This window comes from Protopterus annectens, chromosome 8.part0, assembly GCF_019279795.1.
Source record: "Protopterus annectens isolate FY-2018-M chromosome 8.part0, PAN1.0, whole genome shotgun sequence".
Lineage (NCBI taxonomy): Eukaryota > Metazoa > Chordata > Ceratodontiformes > Protopteridae > Protopterus > Protopterus annectens.
This window is the reverse complement of record NC_056741.1, coordinates 506,689,546-506,703,756: the sequence shown is the minus strand read 5'-3', so window position 1 is coordinate 506,703,756 and position 14,211 is coordinate 506,689,546.

The following is a 14,211-nucleotide window of genomic DNA, read 5'->3' as shown; positions in this document are numbered from 1 at the left end:
AGACTGTCATCAGTATTAGGCATGTTAAAGGGTAGATCTATTCGCCATGTGAACAGTTAACACTTGTACACTTGATGTTTGGTCCAGTCATGATATACAGGTCGCATCTCCCATCAGTCACACTGGCTACCCATGCGCAATATATACAAATGGAATGATACACCAACATGAAACCACAGTATCTGTCATTGCTACATGTGTGGACAGCTGTGCATACAACGGTGGAGGTGTTGTATAATATAGGCATATGTACTATACATTGGAACAACACATGTGTGGTACGCAAACAGTACCACACAGTGAGCTGGGATATGGGCAGCCCACAGGAGTCACCATTGTGTTATATGCCCCTGCAATGGGTGCACACATTGTGATGTGCCATCTGACATGTCCCAGACACGTAGTGTTCTGGCTGCAATATTGTCACACTATCCCATAACACATACCCCACATGCCAAACATACAACCCGTTGTCTGCATAGCCCTGTGGATGTTGACATATCTGACATCTATGGGTGTATGTCATATGGGACAACACAGACATGTGAGATAGATGGCCATCACAAACATTTGGCCAACACATGTTCACACATGGCCATGGGGGATGGCCAGAGACATGTAGCCACACAGTAGATGTGATGTGTATGCACCCTGTTGCACATTGTCCACACATGGTCCAATTATAACCTTAGTTGACTGATTATGCAGTTGATGTGGTACATTGGACATCCTAAAAGCCTGTGCACAGCTAGTGGAGGTGTCACTTAAGTCTACCATATAAGATGTGTTGAACATCACAACTGTCTCATAGCATGACAGTAGTCACCTGTACAGCTTCCACAGACATTGACACCACATCAGGCCACAGATACTGTACATTTCCCTTGCTGTTGTAGGACATCACCATTAGCTGTGCACCTCATGTGTGTGGTACATCAATGTCATGTGGGACATGGTGAATTGACCAGTCTGCCATGTGTGGACATGGTTGCCAGGCAGCTAAGACTCTGTAGTAGTTGTGCAGGGTTGTCATCTGTAGGTCTTCCAGTGACCTGTCACATGACACTGCATGGTTTGGTGTGTATACACCTCAGCATCGTGGGTCACAATCCACAGTTATGTCATGGGTATGCATGCAGTTATGGCTATGCAATGTGTGCATCTTACACACTGTATAGCAATATAGATGCCTCATGATGCCATGCAATGGCACAGTGTCTGTACTTCACACTGTATAGCAATGTAGACAGCTCACACTACCCTTCCATGCTCATGCACATTTGCTAAACATGCATTCTATCTGTAGGGCATACAGACAACAATGCAATGTGATGCCCATTACAACTCTGTACATGTGTCAGGATACCATTGGGTCAGACATGTATGCATGTTAATGCACACGTCAGCAGATTACATGTCAAGGTCACGTCAGCCATGTGTACTGTTAATCTGTTCTGGTCCACATGGTGTATCACGGGGATGCATGCTTACTACCATGATTGTGTGAACTGCATGGCTACTGATATGCCACCTGCTTGCTGTTGTGTGCAACCCAGGGAGGTATGCTAACTAACACTATTAATGTCTGAGCTGCATGTCATCTGCTGTATCACAGGCATGCTGCATGCCGTCTGTCAAATCACATGCATGGTGTGTCTGTGTATGTCTGTGTGTGTGTGTGTGTGTGTGTGTGTGTGTGTGTGTGTGTGTGTGTGTGTGTGTGTGTGTGTGTGTGTGTGTGTGTGTGCCTGTGTGTGTATGTCTGTGTGTGTGTGTGTGTGTGTGTCTGTGTGTGCCTGTGTCTGTGTGTGTGTGTCTGTGTGCATGTCTGTGTATGTGTGTCTGTGTGTGAATGCCTGTGTGTGCGTGTGTGTGTGTGTGTGTGTGTGTGTCTGTGTGTGCGTGTCTGTCTGTGTGTGTCTGTCTGTGTGTCTGTCCGTGTCTATCTGTGTGTGTCTGTCTGTGAGTGTGTGTGTGTGTGTGTGTGTGTGTGTGTGTGTGAGTTTGTGTCTGTGTCTGTGTGTGTGTGTGTGTGTGTGTGTGTGTGTGTGTGTGTGTGTGTGTGTGTGTGTGTGTGTGTGTGTGTGTGTGTGTGTGCAAGAGTGTGTGTGTCTATTGTAATTAAGAGTCTTTCTTTGCATTCACAGGTGATGTAGGTGCATTACCCTCCTGCGGTCCATCTGATGTTAGTGTCCCTACAGATACTAGCAGTGATGAACATATGCATGAGGTACAGGCAGGGTTGTCAGGGGCTGAATCTGTGCCAAAGGTTGCCATCCCAGCTATGTCCCCCTCTTCCCCGCACACAGTTCTCCTGCCAAAACATACCGCATCACCAGTGGTCATAGAGGAAAAACAGTCAGTGTCTGTTAGAGTGGAACAGGAATGTGTGGTGGCTACAGAAGGTGTGTCTCCACACCATGGTGTCAGCGTAATGACTGCAGATGTGCCACACAGGCATGTGGCCAGTGCTGCTCATAGGAGGACCTCTGGCAGACATGCACCTGCAGGACAGAGCACAGCGTCTGTGCTGGAACATCTGGTAGGAGTGAGGCATAGGCCACGTGGATGTAGGCCAGCTACATCACCTAGTGCAGGTCAACATGAGCGTGCCACCTCACATGCCCACTCCCATAGTGCCGGAAGCAGTAGCAGTGAAGTTGGTGGTGTGCTGTCCACACCAGGACACAGCAGGCCATGTGGACGTGGCCCTGGATGTTCCCAGCGGGGACACGGTTCCAGTGGACATGTGTTGTCAGACAGTAGCCAATCTGTACCTCCGCCTGGTAGTGCCAGTGCAACCCCTGGCAGGCACAGGTCATGTGGCCATGGCCGGACACAGTGAGCTGTACATCCTGATCTGTACAATCTGGAGCTGTCAGTAATACCCCTGTGAAGGCCTCACAAAAGGAAGAACTGTGTGCACACATACACGCACATGGCAAACACATCTGTAGGGCACCATGACACCCACATGCATAATGACCAGACATGTCCAATCAGATCACCGGCCCTTACCCACACACATGATGTCATCCATTGGTGCAGCCTAGGCCCCTGGCAAACATTATCACCCTGTGCATATGATGAAGCATGTGCTGCATCCCTGTCATCCACACCATTGGTGCAGGGACATGCTCAAATGGTCTGATGCACAGGGTGAACAGAATAGTGAGAGAAGTGTATATTACATTAGTTGTGTACTGTTGACAAGCACCAGACATACCATGTAGTACAGGTTTATCATGCATTGTTATATGTTCACAGTATGTGTCTCAGTAACAACAGTAACAGCATGTTGGTAATGATGCCCTGGTTCCCTCCTTAGGGTCTACTTGCATGTCCCTACAGGTAGTAGTGTTTGCAGTCCCCCATGTGTAAATGTGGAGTACTCACAGGCACGTATGGCAATATCAGCATGCTATACGTAGCTTCAACCTGACTGTTGGAAAGGCTAACATACCACAGATGTCCACACATATACTGATCCAGAAGCATGTGGGCTGTTTAATAGGCTACAGTGGCTAGAGACGTGACATCCATACCAGGTCACATCACAGGTATCTTGACATGGTGCAGAGGCTGTACACAGCGATCCGGCTGATGATAACATTAGAGGCCACTTGATAGCATGAGGCATCACTGTGTAGCAGTAATACCCTGTCACATTACAGGAACATGCCCACACTCACAGGGTCAACAACGCTATAACACACACTCCATAGTGTTGAGGTGAGGACCCCTGCCTATCACCCTCACAGTACTGTGCACCCACACTACGCAACACAGAGAATGAACATGTACAGGTAGCCAGTACGGCTGAGACCGATGGCATCAACAAGGTAGTAGACTGCATCACCATGAGGGATTAGGGTTCCTGTGTGTTCTGTATGGTAGCATACACCCTCACTCCATGCACCAGACAGCCATACATACACACACACACACACACACACACACACACACACACACACACACACACACACACACACACTGTGGAGTCCACAAATGTCATTCACATACAGAAAGCTGACATGTATGTGATACACACACCACCCCTGCCTACGTCATGCTTTCCACACTGCAGTATGTACACTTCTCTACAACAGTGTACAGGGGTGTGTAACAATTGGGATGTATTCCCCACTATATGTGGCATATGTGGTCAGACAAGCAAACACACATGGCAGTACTGAGACTGATACACCTGCTATATGATGATACGTCTGACAGACATGCAGCAGTAGTGGCCGCATTATGTGTACCAACGCTACCTCCAGCAATTGTGCTGCTATATGCACACGGGAGGATGTAAGTGTTACAGGTGTCAAGTGACTTACAGTCAGTAACACCTGACCACTGTTTAGGTTTTATGTCTTCACTGTCAAGTAACAGTAACACAGCGTACTGTTTGCACATGTAATGGTAGGATGGCATGTGACACACCTGTGAGCCATCCCCGGCAAACATCTATCTGCAAAGGTGGATCACCACTTTATGTCCACACATCCATCCATACCTGATGTACATTCTACCGTACTGTCAGTATTTCACCATATACAGGTGTCAATGATGGGGCTGCATTGCAACTGCATGTTGTAGTTAGGCACAGATGAGTTACATACATCAGCTACTGCACATGCATGGTAGCTGCATGCACACTACTAATTGTACATGTGTGTTGGTCCTACATGCCTGTCATATAGCCATGTTTGTATGCATTGCAATTGGTGGACATGTGTGATGACATACATAACACATGGAGTGTTGTATGATATGATGGGTGTCATGGGTAACTAGTAGAGAGGGAATGTGTCCTCGGTCAACATCGCTACCTCATGTACTGTTAGCATTCAACAGCCATGGACCTACCTTCCATTTGCATGCATGTGATTGCTGTAGCCACTTGTCTGCACGGAGGACAGCAAAAGCTATGCTATGTACATATGTGTTATGTGTGTGGTCCATGCACATATCCACTGCGATTACATGTATGTCATTTCCAAACATGTGTGTTCTTTGGTGTACAGCGACAGTCATCTGTCACAGCTGTGTAAGACCCAGGCCCCTGTTATGTGTAGAGCTGACCTGGTTATGTACAGTGGTATCATTGCAATGCATAACACATGATGGAACCCTGTCGGTACATGTGTAGTCTGCACAATTGCCGTAGACCTATGTACAGTCCACTGGTCATGAGTCACACGGTGTTGTGGTAATGTATGGCTGTGTGTTGATGGTCCAATGACATGGTGATGTCTGAGGGCTACAAAGTAGACTGCGGCATGTACCTCAGTGATCTGCACCTGAGACATCTGTGATGGCTCCTGAGTGTGTACTGGTCAGTACATGTGAGTGGCCTTCATGTACGTGGGGACAGTAACACCATACTGTGCCCTTCTGTGTCTAAAATCCGTGTGCATGCAAGGTGGCCCTTTGCAACTGCTAAGTGTGTGAGCATGCCCAGTACGCCGTTGTGTAGATGGACACGCAGTACATTCCAAACTGTGCCCTTCCGTGTTTAGAATCCGTGTGCATGCAAGACGGCCCTTTGCAACTGCTAAGTGTGTGAGCATGCCCAGTACGCCGTTGTGTAGATGGAGACACAGTATATTCCAAACTGTGCCCTTCCATGCTTAGAATCCATGTGCATGCAAGACAGCCCTTTGCAACTGGTAAGTGTGTGAGCATGCCCAGTACACCGTTGTGTAGATGGACACGCAGTACATTCCAAACTGTGCCCTTCTGTGTTTAGAATCCATGTGCATGCAAGACGGCCCTTTGCAACTGCTAAGTGTGTGAGCATGCCCAGTACGCCATTGTGTAGATGGACACACAGTACATTCCAAACTCTGCCCTTCCGTGTTTAGAATCCATGTGCATGCAAGACGGCCCATTGCAACTGCTAAGTGTGTGAGCATGCCCAGTATGCTGTTGTGTAGATGGACACACAGTACATTCCAAATGGACGTGTGATACTAAGTGTGTGAGCATGCCCAGTGACATCTTGTATCGGTGATGTGCCTCTGTGTATGGACATGGCCACTGACATCCTGTATAGTGATGGTGGTCATCCAGGCTACAGATGTCCATTTTCCACGTCACGATGGATGCCTACATTGAACACACTGGTTGACTGTCTTGAAGGGTATACTGTCTGTGGCACGTCCCGTATCTATGTAGTGTTGTAATAGTGCTCTGTAGATAGGCAGTTGTCCCGCTCACACCACTGCCGTGTGTTTGTCCACGTCTACCTTGGGACAGTAATATGCTTCTAGACTGCTCACTCTCTATACATTCCTTATCGGTGTCCTTGCCTTTGCAGATGATGTCATCCACCTAGAAGTATGCCTCTAGGAGTGCAGTGCTCAGTAATCTCGGTAGCACATTCTGTAACTGCATAATGCTGTAGTGTGATAAGGTAGTTAGGTGTATGTTCGACTCCCAGCGCTGCCAAGTGTGTGCCTGTGTGTGTGTGTGTTTCCAGTTGCCTGGGGACAGAGTAATGCTTTTAGATGGCTTAGTCCACATACATTCCCTATCAGCATCTTTGCCTTTGCAGATGATGTCATCCACCTAGAAGTATGCCTCTGGGAGTGCAGTGTTAAGTAATCTCAGTAGCGCATTCTGTAACTGCGTAATGCTGTAGTGTGAAAAGGTAGTTAGGTTTATGTTCGACTCCCAGCCCTGCCAAGTGTGTGCCAGTGTGTGTGTTTCCAGCTGCCTGGGGACAGAGTAATGCTTTTAGATGGCTCACTCCACATACATTCCCTATCGGCGTCTTTGCCTTTGCGGATGATGTCATCAACCTAGAAGTATGCCTTTGGGAGTGCGGTGATGCCGGAACTCGGTAGCGCATTCTGTTACTGCATAATGCTGTAGTGTGGAAGACTAGACAGAGAGATGCTCGATTCCAGGGCATGGCAGGTGTGTGAGTTTGGCAGTTATACCGTATGTGTTGGCATCTGTGGGTGGCTAGCTGTGGGATGTGCTCAGTTTGTTTTGTTGCTTACCTATATAGTGTCCACAGCCCACATATTCTGCCAAGACTCTGGGTTGTCAACACATACATTCACCAATAGGTCTGGTGAGTAACTGTCAGCAGCCCTACTCTTATCCTTGATATGGTCTGACCCATGTGACGCAACATAACACACATGCCTTGATGGTAACAACACTACATGATGCAGGTGGCACATGTAGCTTCCTTTCCATTCCTGTCTAATGCATTACTGTCATGTGGTCCACTGTTTTGATATAAATGCCATATCTACATATGTGTGTACATGGATATGTGTATATGTATATATATATATATATATATATATATATATATATATATATATATATATATATATATATCCATGTATATATGTATACAAATAATATATATGATATATGTAGATGTAGAGGTGGACATAGATGTGAACATATGTTTGGAGACATCAGCACAATTGAATGTTTGTGCTGGATAATCTGTATGTGATAACTTGGGATCTATGTATATCTGCCATGGTGTGGTGTTAATGCACATTGTCTGTGGTGTGAAGGGCCACAAGATGTGGTCGTGTAGACACCACTTATTTTGTTGCTGGGAAGACCATGGGATATTGAATATGGTGATGGCAAGGCACCTGTTGCCAGTTGTGTATGGATCTGCGACACTGAGCAGTGGTTAATATGTTGGAGGTTTGGTATGGGTCATATAACTATTCATTAGAAGACTATACTATGCAGATGAGGTTGACTACGGTGTAACACATTTATCACCAGGGTGTGCTGCTGGTCCCTGGAGTGTATGTGTGTAGTCAGCTGGGTGCAGGTCTCGAATATAGTTGACAGCATGGGAGGGGGGCCAGGCATACTGTACGCACATTGCAGAACTGTGCCTCTTGAGTGCTCCTGCCTTAGCACACCTAAGCTAGGGGTGTGCCTATACCTGCCTGGTGACATTGGGAGGGATGACAGCAGTGGTGGGGTAGTCAGGGTGTACAGGCTGCGCAAACAAGTGTTGATCAGCACAATCAACAGATGACATGGCCAGCCCGCACATGAACAGTACGTTAATGTGAGCAAGCAGCATACACACAGGTTTTGTCCACACTCTACACCACCGGTGTATACCTGCAGGGACATTTCATGACACAGTCCAACCAAATGACACGGGCTGCAGTGGGCAACATATACCAATATGTGCAGGAGGTTGGGGCAGTGAGGATGTGTATGCTGCCGAACAACCCTTACTGGGGTGACATAAGACTTTGTAGACCGAGGGTGACTTACCAGGGGCTACATGGGCCGGGGATGTTGGAGCACTATGGGGTGGACAGAGACCTCCTACAGCAGCTTGTTGACCTGTGCCTAACACATCAAACAGGCTGAGGGAAATGCATCACAGTGGATACCATGGGATGTGTTGGCCTAGGTGTACTAGCCACAGGTACCTCACACAGTACTACTGGGGATATCGTGGGTATCTCACAGGCATCTGCATCCAGAGTATTGCACCAGTTCACAGATGCCATGTCAACACATGCTAGTGAGCACGTACATGTCCTCAACACATGTGATTAGTGGTCCAGCAATATGCATCTGTTCAACCACATGGATGACTACTCTGGGGTACTGGGTGCTACAGCCTGCACATGTAGCACCACCCAGGGAGCAGGGTAGGGCCTACAGTCAGTGCAGGGGCATACCCTCCAACAGCTAGGCCATATGCGATGGCCAGGGCATGAGATTGAATGTGTGTGCTGTCTGCCCTGGAAGCTATGATGTGTCCGATATATGGCCTCTGACACAGCTGTAGCACACCAATGCCTATATGGACATCCCCAACAGTCTCCTAGTGGGGGATGCTAGGTAAACACTGGTGTAGTGGCTGATAACACCCATCAGCAATGCACACACACCTGAACACTCACCATACTGAGGCGGATGCACAGGCAAGACATATACTTGTGCATGTGTTTGGGATGCTCGGTTCACAGTTCTGGTATCTGGACACATCCGTTGGAGCTCTGCAGTATTCACAAGTTACATGCATACAAGTTGTTATGGTATTTGCTATGCTACACAATGTTATCCTGCAGTAACAGTTGCAGGAGGAACAGCATGGGGCAGGGCCACACAGCCCAACACCAATGCCAAGGCCTGTACAGGCACAGTGTGACTTGGTGAAGGAACTACCTGAGTAGGGCACAGTCGGCAAAGGCCCATGCACAGTATGACCTGCCCTTGGCAAAGAGGCAACACAAGGCATATGCACTGACACAGTATGTACCCATGCATTTCCCCTCTCTGACCCGCACACAGTACAATGGATGCCAAACATGACAGTACCTGTGCTCGGCCATGTATGGGAGGTGTACTGTGTGCACCCGACATAGGCAGCACTCCAGCACCATCCTCAAGTCTGGAACACACCCAGGGTATGTCTGTTGACCTAACAAGTGGTAGTTGTATTACAATGTGTACTTACCCATTGCTATGGTATGTAAGTGAGCATACAGGTGACTGTGGTGGCCAAATGTTAGGGCAGCAGACAGTACACATCCATAGTGGCACCATGACCTCTGTAGCACATACGGGGTGACAATGGTAGCCTGTAGTACACAGGGTGTCCTAACCCACTGCAGATTATGGGCTGACCATCATGTGTGTCCATACAGCCCACACACATTCCATGAAGTTGGACAGATGTGGACCAATACAGACAAATGATATACAATGGCCTATGGATATGCCCAATGACTGACCCCAACCCCCTATGACACACACAGACAACAGCAGGCCAGGCAGTTTGATGTAGGTTGTGTAAGCTAGGACGTCCAACACCACTGTGCTGTAATTAATGGTGGAAACTGATGTACCCTGGTATCCCTCCAACCAGCAATTTAGGTAGGTCCACACACTGACATGGAGTACCCGGCAGACCAGTACAGTAGTGGCAGATGTGTACAACTGTTGGCTGTGCCCCCGTCACACCTACACATGTGAGAGTCATGTGCACCACCCACGGTGCTGTGTAGGACTGTTGTTGTGGTTGCATGTCCCCCCACGCTATGAACACATGTAGCAACTGTCAATGCCACATGACCATTAGCTACCCTGCAGACACAGCATGTCACCTGTCTGTGTACAACAGAGGGGTCAGCAACACAGTACTAACTATCTGGACATGTGACACATGCAATACAGTTGACCATCCTTTGCATGCTCACACACATGACGGTTTTGTCGGTCTACAACATGCGTAACAGTCATACTGGGCATGCTCACACACTGAAACACAGGACGGCCAGGCATGCACACCAGTGGTCCGGACATATCTGCCAGTACATTGCTATACTGTTGGATGTTTGCGCTGTATGGTGTTTGCGGTCTATTGTCTGTACATGTGCCATGGTCTATTGTTAATTCACATGAGCTATGTGCACAGGGTACTTCTACCATCACGTGTATAGGGCGGTTCTTTGTTTGTGGACAGGCAGACACCTTTGGATACAAACCGGGTAAGGCACAGTCCAGCAGGTGGGAGCTGTTGTGCATGGGTTTGCACAGTGTTAAGCACTGCTGACCTCTGGTCACAGCACCTTATACACGTTTAGACTCCACATTTCTTTGACAGTGCACTACTGGCATACTGGTAGACAGACACGCTTACAGCCGCTCGCTCTCCGACATTTCCGCTTACATTTGTCACTCACGCAGGGTGTGTGTGATCCCTTGTGATGCGTATTACATCCGACTACATGACTACAGTATTGGGTATGTGTAACCATTTTGCGACGGCAGCCGTTTGACTATACAGACTCGGCGGCCTGTCCAGTGACGTAATCATATTATATGCATGTTCCTCATACAATCTGCTCCCATCTGCCTGATACATGGGAACGGATACTCTGCAATGCTGACATGTGACTTGAGTATGTTAACACAGCTATCTGCCGAGTCATGCCACTGCATACCTACTGCACGTTGACCACCTTTCAGATTGCACGGCGGGAGACTGTAGGAGTCACACCTTTCCCACTTTGCATGGGACAGTCCCTCATCACACATATCACATGTGACAATACTAGAACTCTCCACCAATCTGGGAAACATTTCTGCAGAATCAGGGACAGGTCAAGAAAAACAGGGACACTTTTACAAAAGTAGTGCTATTAACTTGACACATTGACAGAATCAGAGCATATGACTTAATACACATATTCTGAAGTAACAGTTGTTTATAACTCTTACTTATTGTCATTAGTCAGTAAGTGTAATTCACCACCTTTCCTTCAACAGCCACTACTTTTAGGAGGGATTAAGAAGGGCACAGTTAGACTTTCAGTCAAACTCAGGGACGTACCTGACATTCAGGGACAGTTGAGTGGTATGGACAATACTCTAGCCATTGCAACTGTCCTGATTAGGGGACCTTTTCATGTTGTAGGTGTCTGTACTGGTTGCTTATTACAGGTCTTGTATACCTGACATGTCGATATGTCATATGTAGTAGCATAAGCAACTATACTGCTGCTAGACTACGCTTTGATTTGTTCCGATATGTATATTTCTGTACTATGCATGGCTGTAAGTAGGTTCTGCCCTGGTACATCTGACAGTTCTACAGAGCAGGATCCACTTTGGCTGTTCAGACTGGTGGTGGCCCTATAGACCCTATTGTAGAGCTATCACATGTGTCATGGCAACACATACCCACAGCATACCTCTCAACTGTCTCTGATTTTCAGGGAAATCCCTGATTTTGACTCAAATTTTAACTCTGTCCCTCTTAATCCCTCCTAAAACTAGTGACTTTTGGAGGAAAGGTAGTGAATTACACTTCATGAATAATGACAATAATTAAGAGTTACAAACTTCTTTTACTTCAGAAAATGTGTATTAATTCATATGCTCTGATTCTGTCAATGTTTCCAGTTAATAGCTCTAATATTTTAAATGTGTCACTGATTGTCCTTGAGTTTTTTCTTGACTTGTCCGTGATTTTGTTGAAATTTGTCCCCAATTGGTTGAGAGGTCTGACCCACAGCCAGTAGTAAATGGGCAACTTCCATGGTTTGCATACGTTAAGGTTATTCATGTAGCATTATAATTGATAATACTGTTTCCTATTAGATGTAGCTGTTACTGATAAAACAAATTTATGTCTGACACCACTATACACACTATATAGCCTCCAATCCCGAACTCACAGGCCATGTGCCATAACTGTCATTTTGCAAGACACAACTGCCCAGACGGGTTTGTCCCTCACATGCGTACAGGTGTTGAACCTCTTCTATTATGCTATCATCTACCTGGGGTGGTCAGCAACTTATGCACTTTCTGTGAGTAGCAGAACTCACATACCAATGGGTGTGAATGAACACTGTATCAGGAACAATGCATAACACCCTGCGGGACACATTTAGATGGTTGTTTCTATTAACCAGACACATTCACAGTCACAGAACATATGTATTCATTCACGTTTGTCGATGTACATGCCGCTTATGACTCATACATGTTGTCATCTGTCATTACCTGTATTCCGCCACCTGTTCACCTAATATCAGTAGTTCTGGCAGTGTTTAGTTGGACTTTGTTACATTCTGATACATAACTATGGACGTCCATGCTAATTGGGTACACGGCACTGTGTAGGTCTCTATGTATTCCTCGATGGTTTACAAATTATCCGGTAGATATGCTCTTCAGGTTTGGGAGGTGTAGGCATATGCTATGCCAACATAGGAATATTAATGACTTCCACTGGGCTGGCCTACTACATCTCTGCCAACCAGCACCTGCACACCTAAGCCCATTAATGCATACCCATGGTCCACCTACCTGGCACCCCTCTACAGCAGTCGTGACAAATACTGTGAGCGCAGCTGGGGTATGAACACATCCCTACACATTGCCCACTCTTCCCATCTAGGGACACATGTCGTACGTTTTGTCAACCCATGTATTATCACACTTGCACAACCTACTGTTCCATGTACACCTACATCCTTGCTCATATCAATGTTAGCAGATTCTTAGAAACCCTGAATTTTTGGAGTTCCGCAAGGGACACCGTTATCCATGTTTAAAGTGTAGACCTTGCAGAACTCTCCCATTGGTCCTTTCCTACCGGTGTTTTGGACAGCGGCAGTGTATTGATCTGTATTGCCTGTCTGTATGTCTGTCCGGCCTAGCTGGGTGATGTGGGGGGGGTACAATGTTTCTTTATTGGACCTCCCAGTCACATATGCCCGGGCTGTAAATATGTTACCCCTAATTGCTGTGAAGTAACTTATTTATGTAAATGTGTATATCTACACTGACATATATAGTTTGTTTTGTGTGTATGTGTATATATCACTACCTGTTGTTTGTGTATATATATCTATCTATATATATCCGTAGTATATCCTTGTGTGTGTGTGTGTGTGTGTGTGTGTGTGTGTGTGTGTGTGTGTGTGTGTGTGTGTGTGTGTATATATATATATATATATATATATATATATATATATATATATATATATATATATATATATATATATATATATACGTGTGGATATATATATATGTGTATGTAAATGAATATAGCTATATGTATATATACGTTTTTATCTATATATACATCTGTGTGTCTGTTAACCTATACATTTCCCAGACATGGACACTTACACATGCGTATCGGTTTTATCCCTGCTTCAACAGCATACTATTACCTTAGTCATTCTGACACCGACACTTCACTCCGGTGAACTTGTGCTCAGTATATTGCATGTTATGCAGTGGACAGATGTCGCATGTTTTACATGTCTGGTGTGCCGTTGGTAACTGGGATGTTATAGTGTCATTCGACCTATTCCTCGTATGCGCAGCCTTTTTTTCCTGCTACTGTGTTTATTTCTGTGCACATTCATATTATTACTGTTGATAGGATTTGTGTTTGTGTTACTGTGATTGTATGTCGACAAATTGTTGTCTTCATGTAGTTGTGTCTTTCTGCTTTTCCCGGTTTGGGGTTGTCACAGCAGAACTCCGTTCCGCTCATGGGTGGCATATAGGTTTTACGTGCTGGGCTGCCAGACCTGACGCACAACATCTGACAACGTTATGCCCATTCACGCATGTCTCCACGCAAATGACGTTCTATCTGGGAAGCGCACCTACAAACTAGCTGACCTCCACGGGCCTCTCCATTGCACCTGATGCAACATA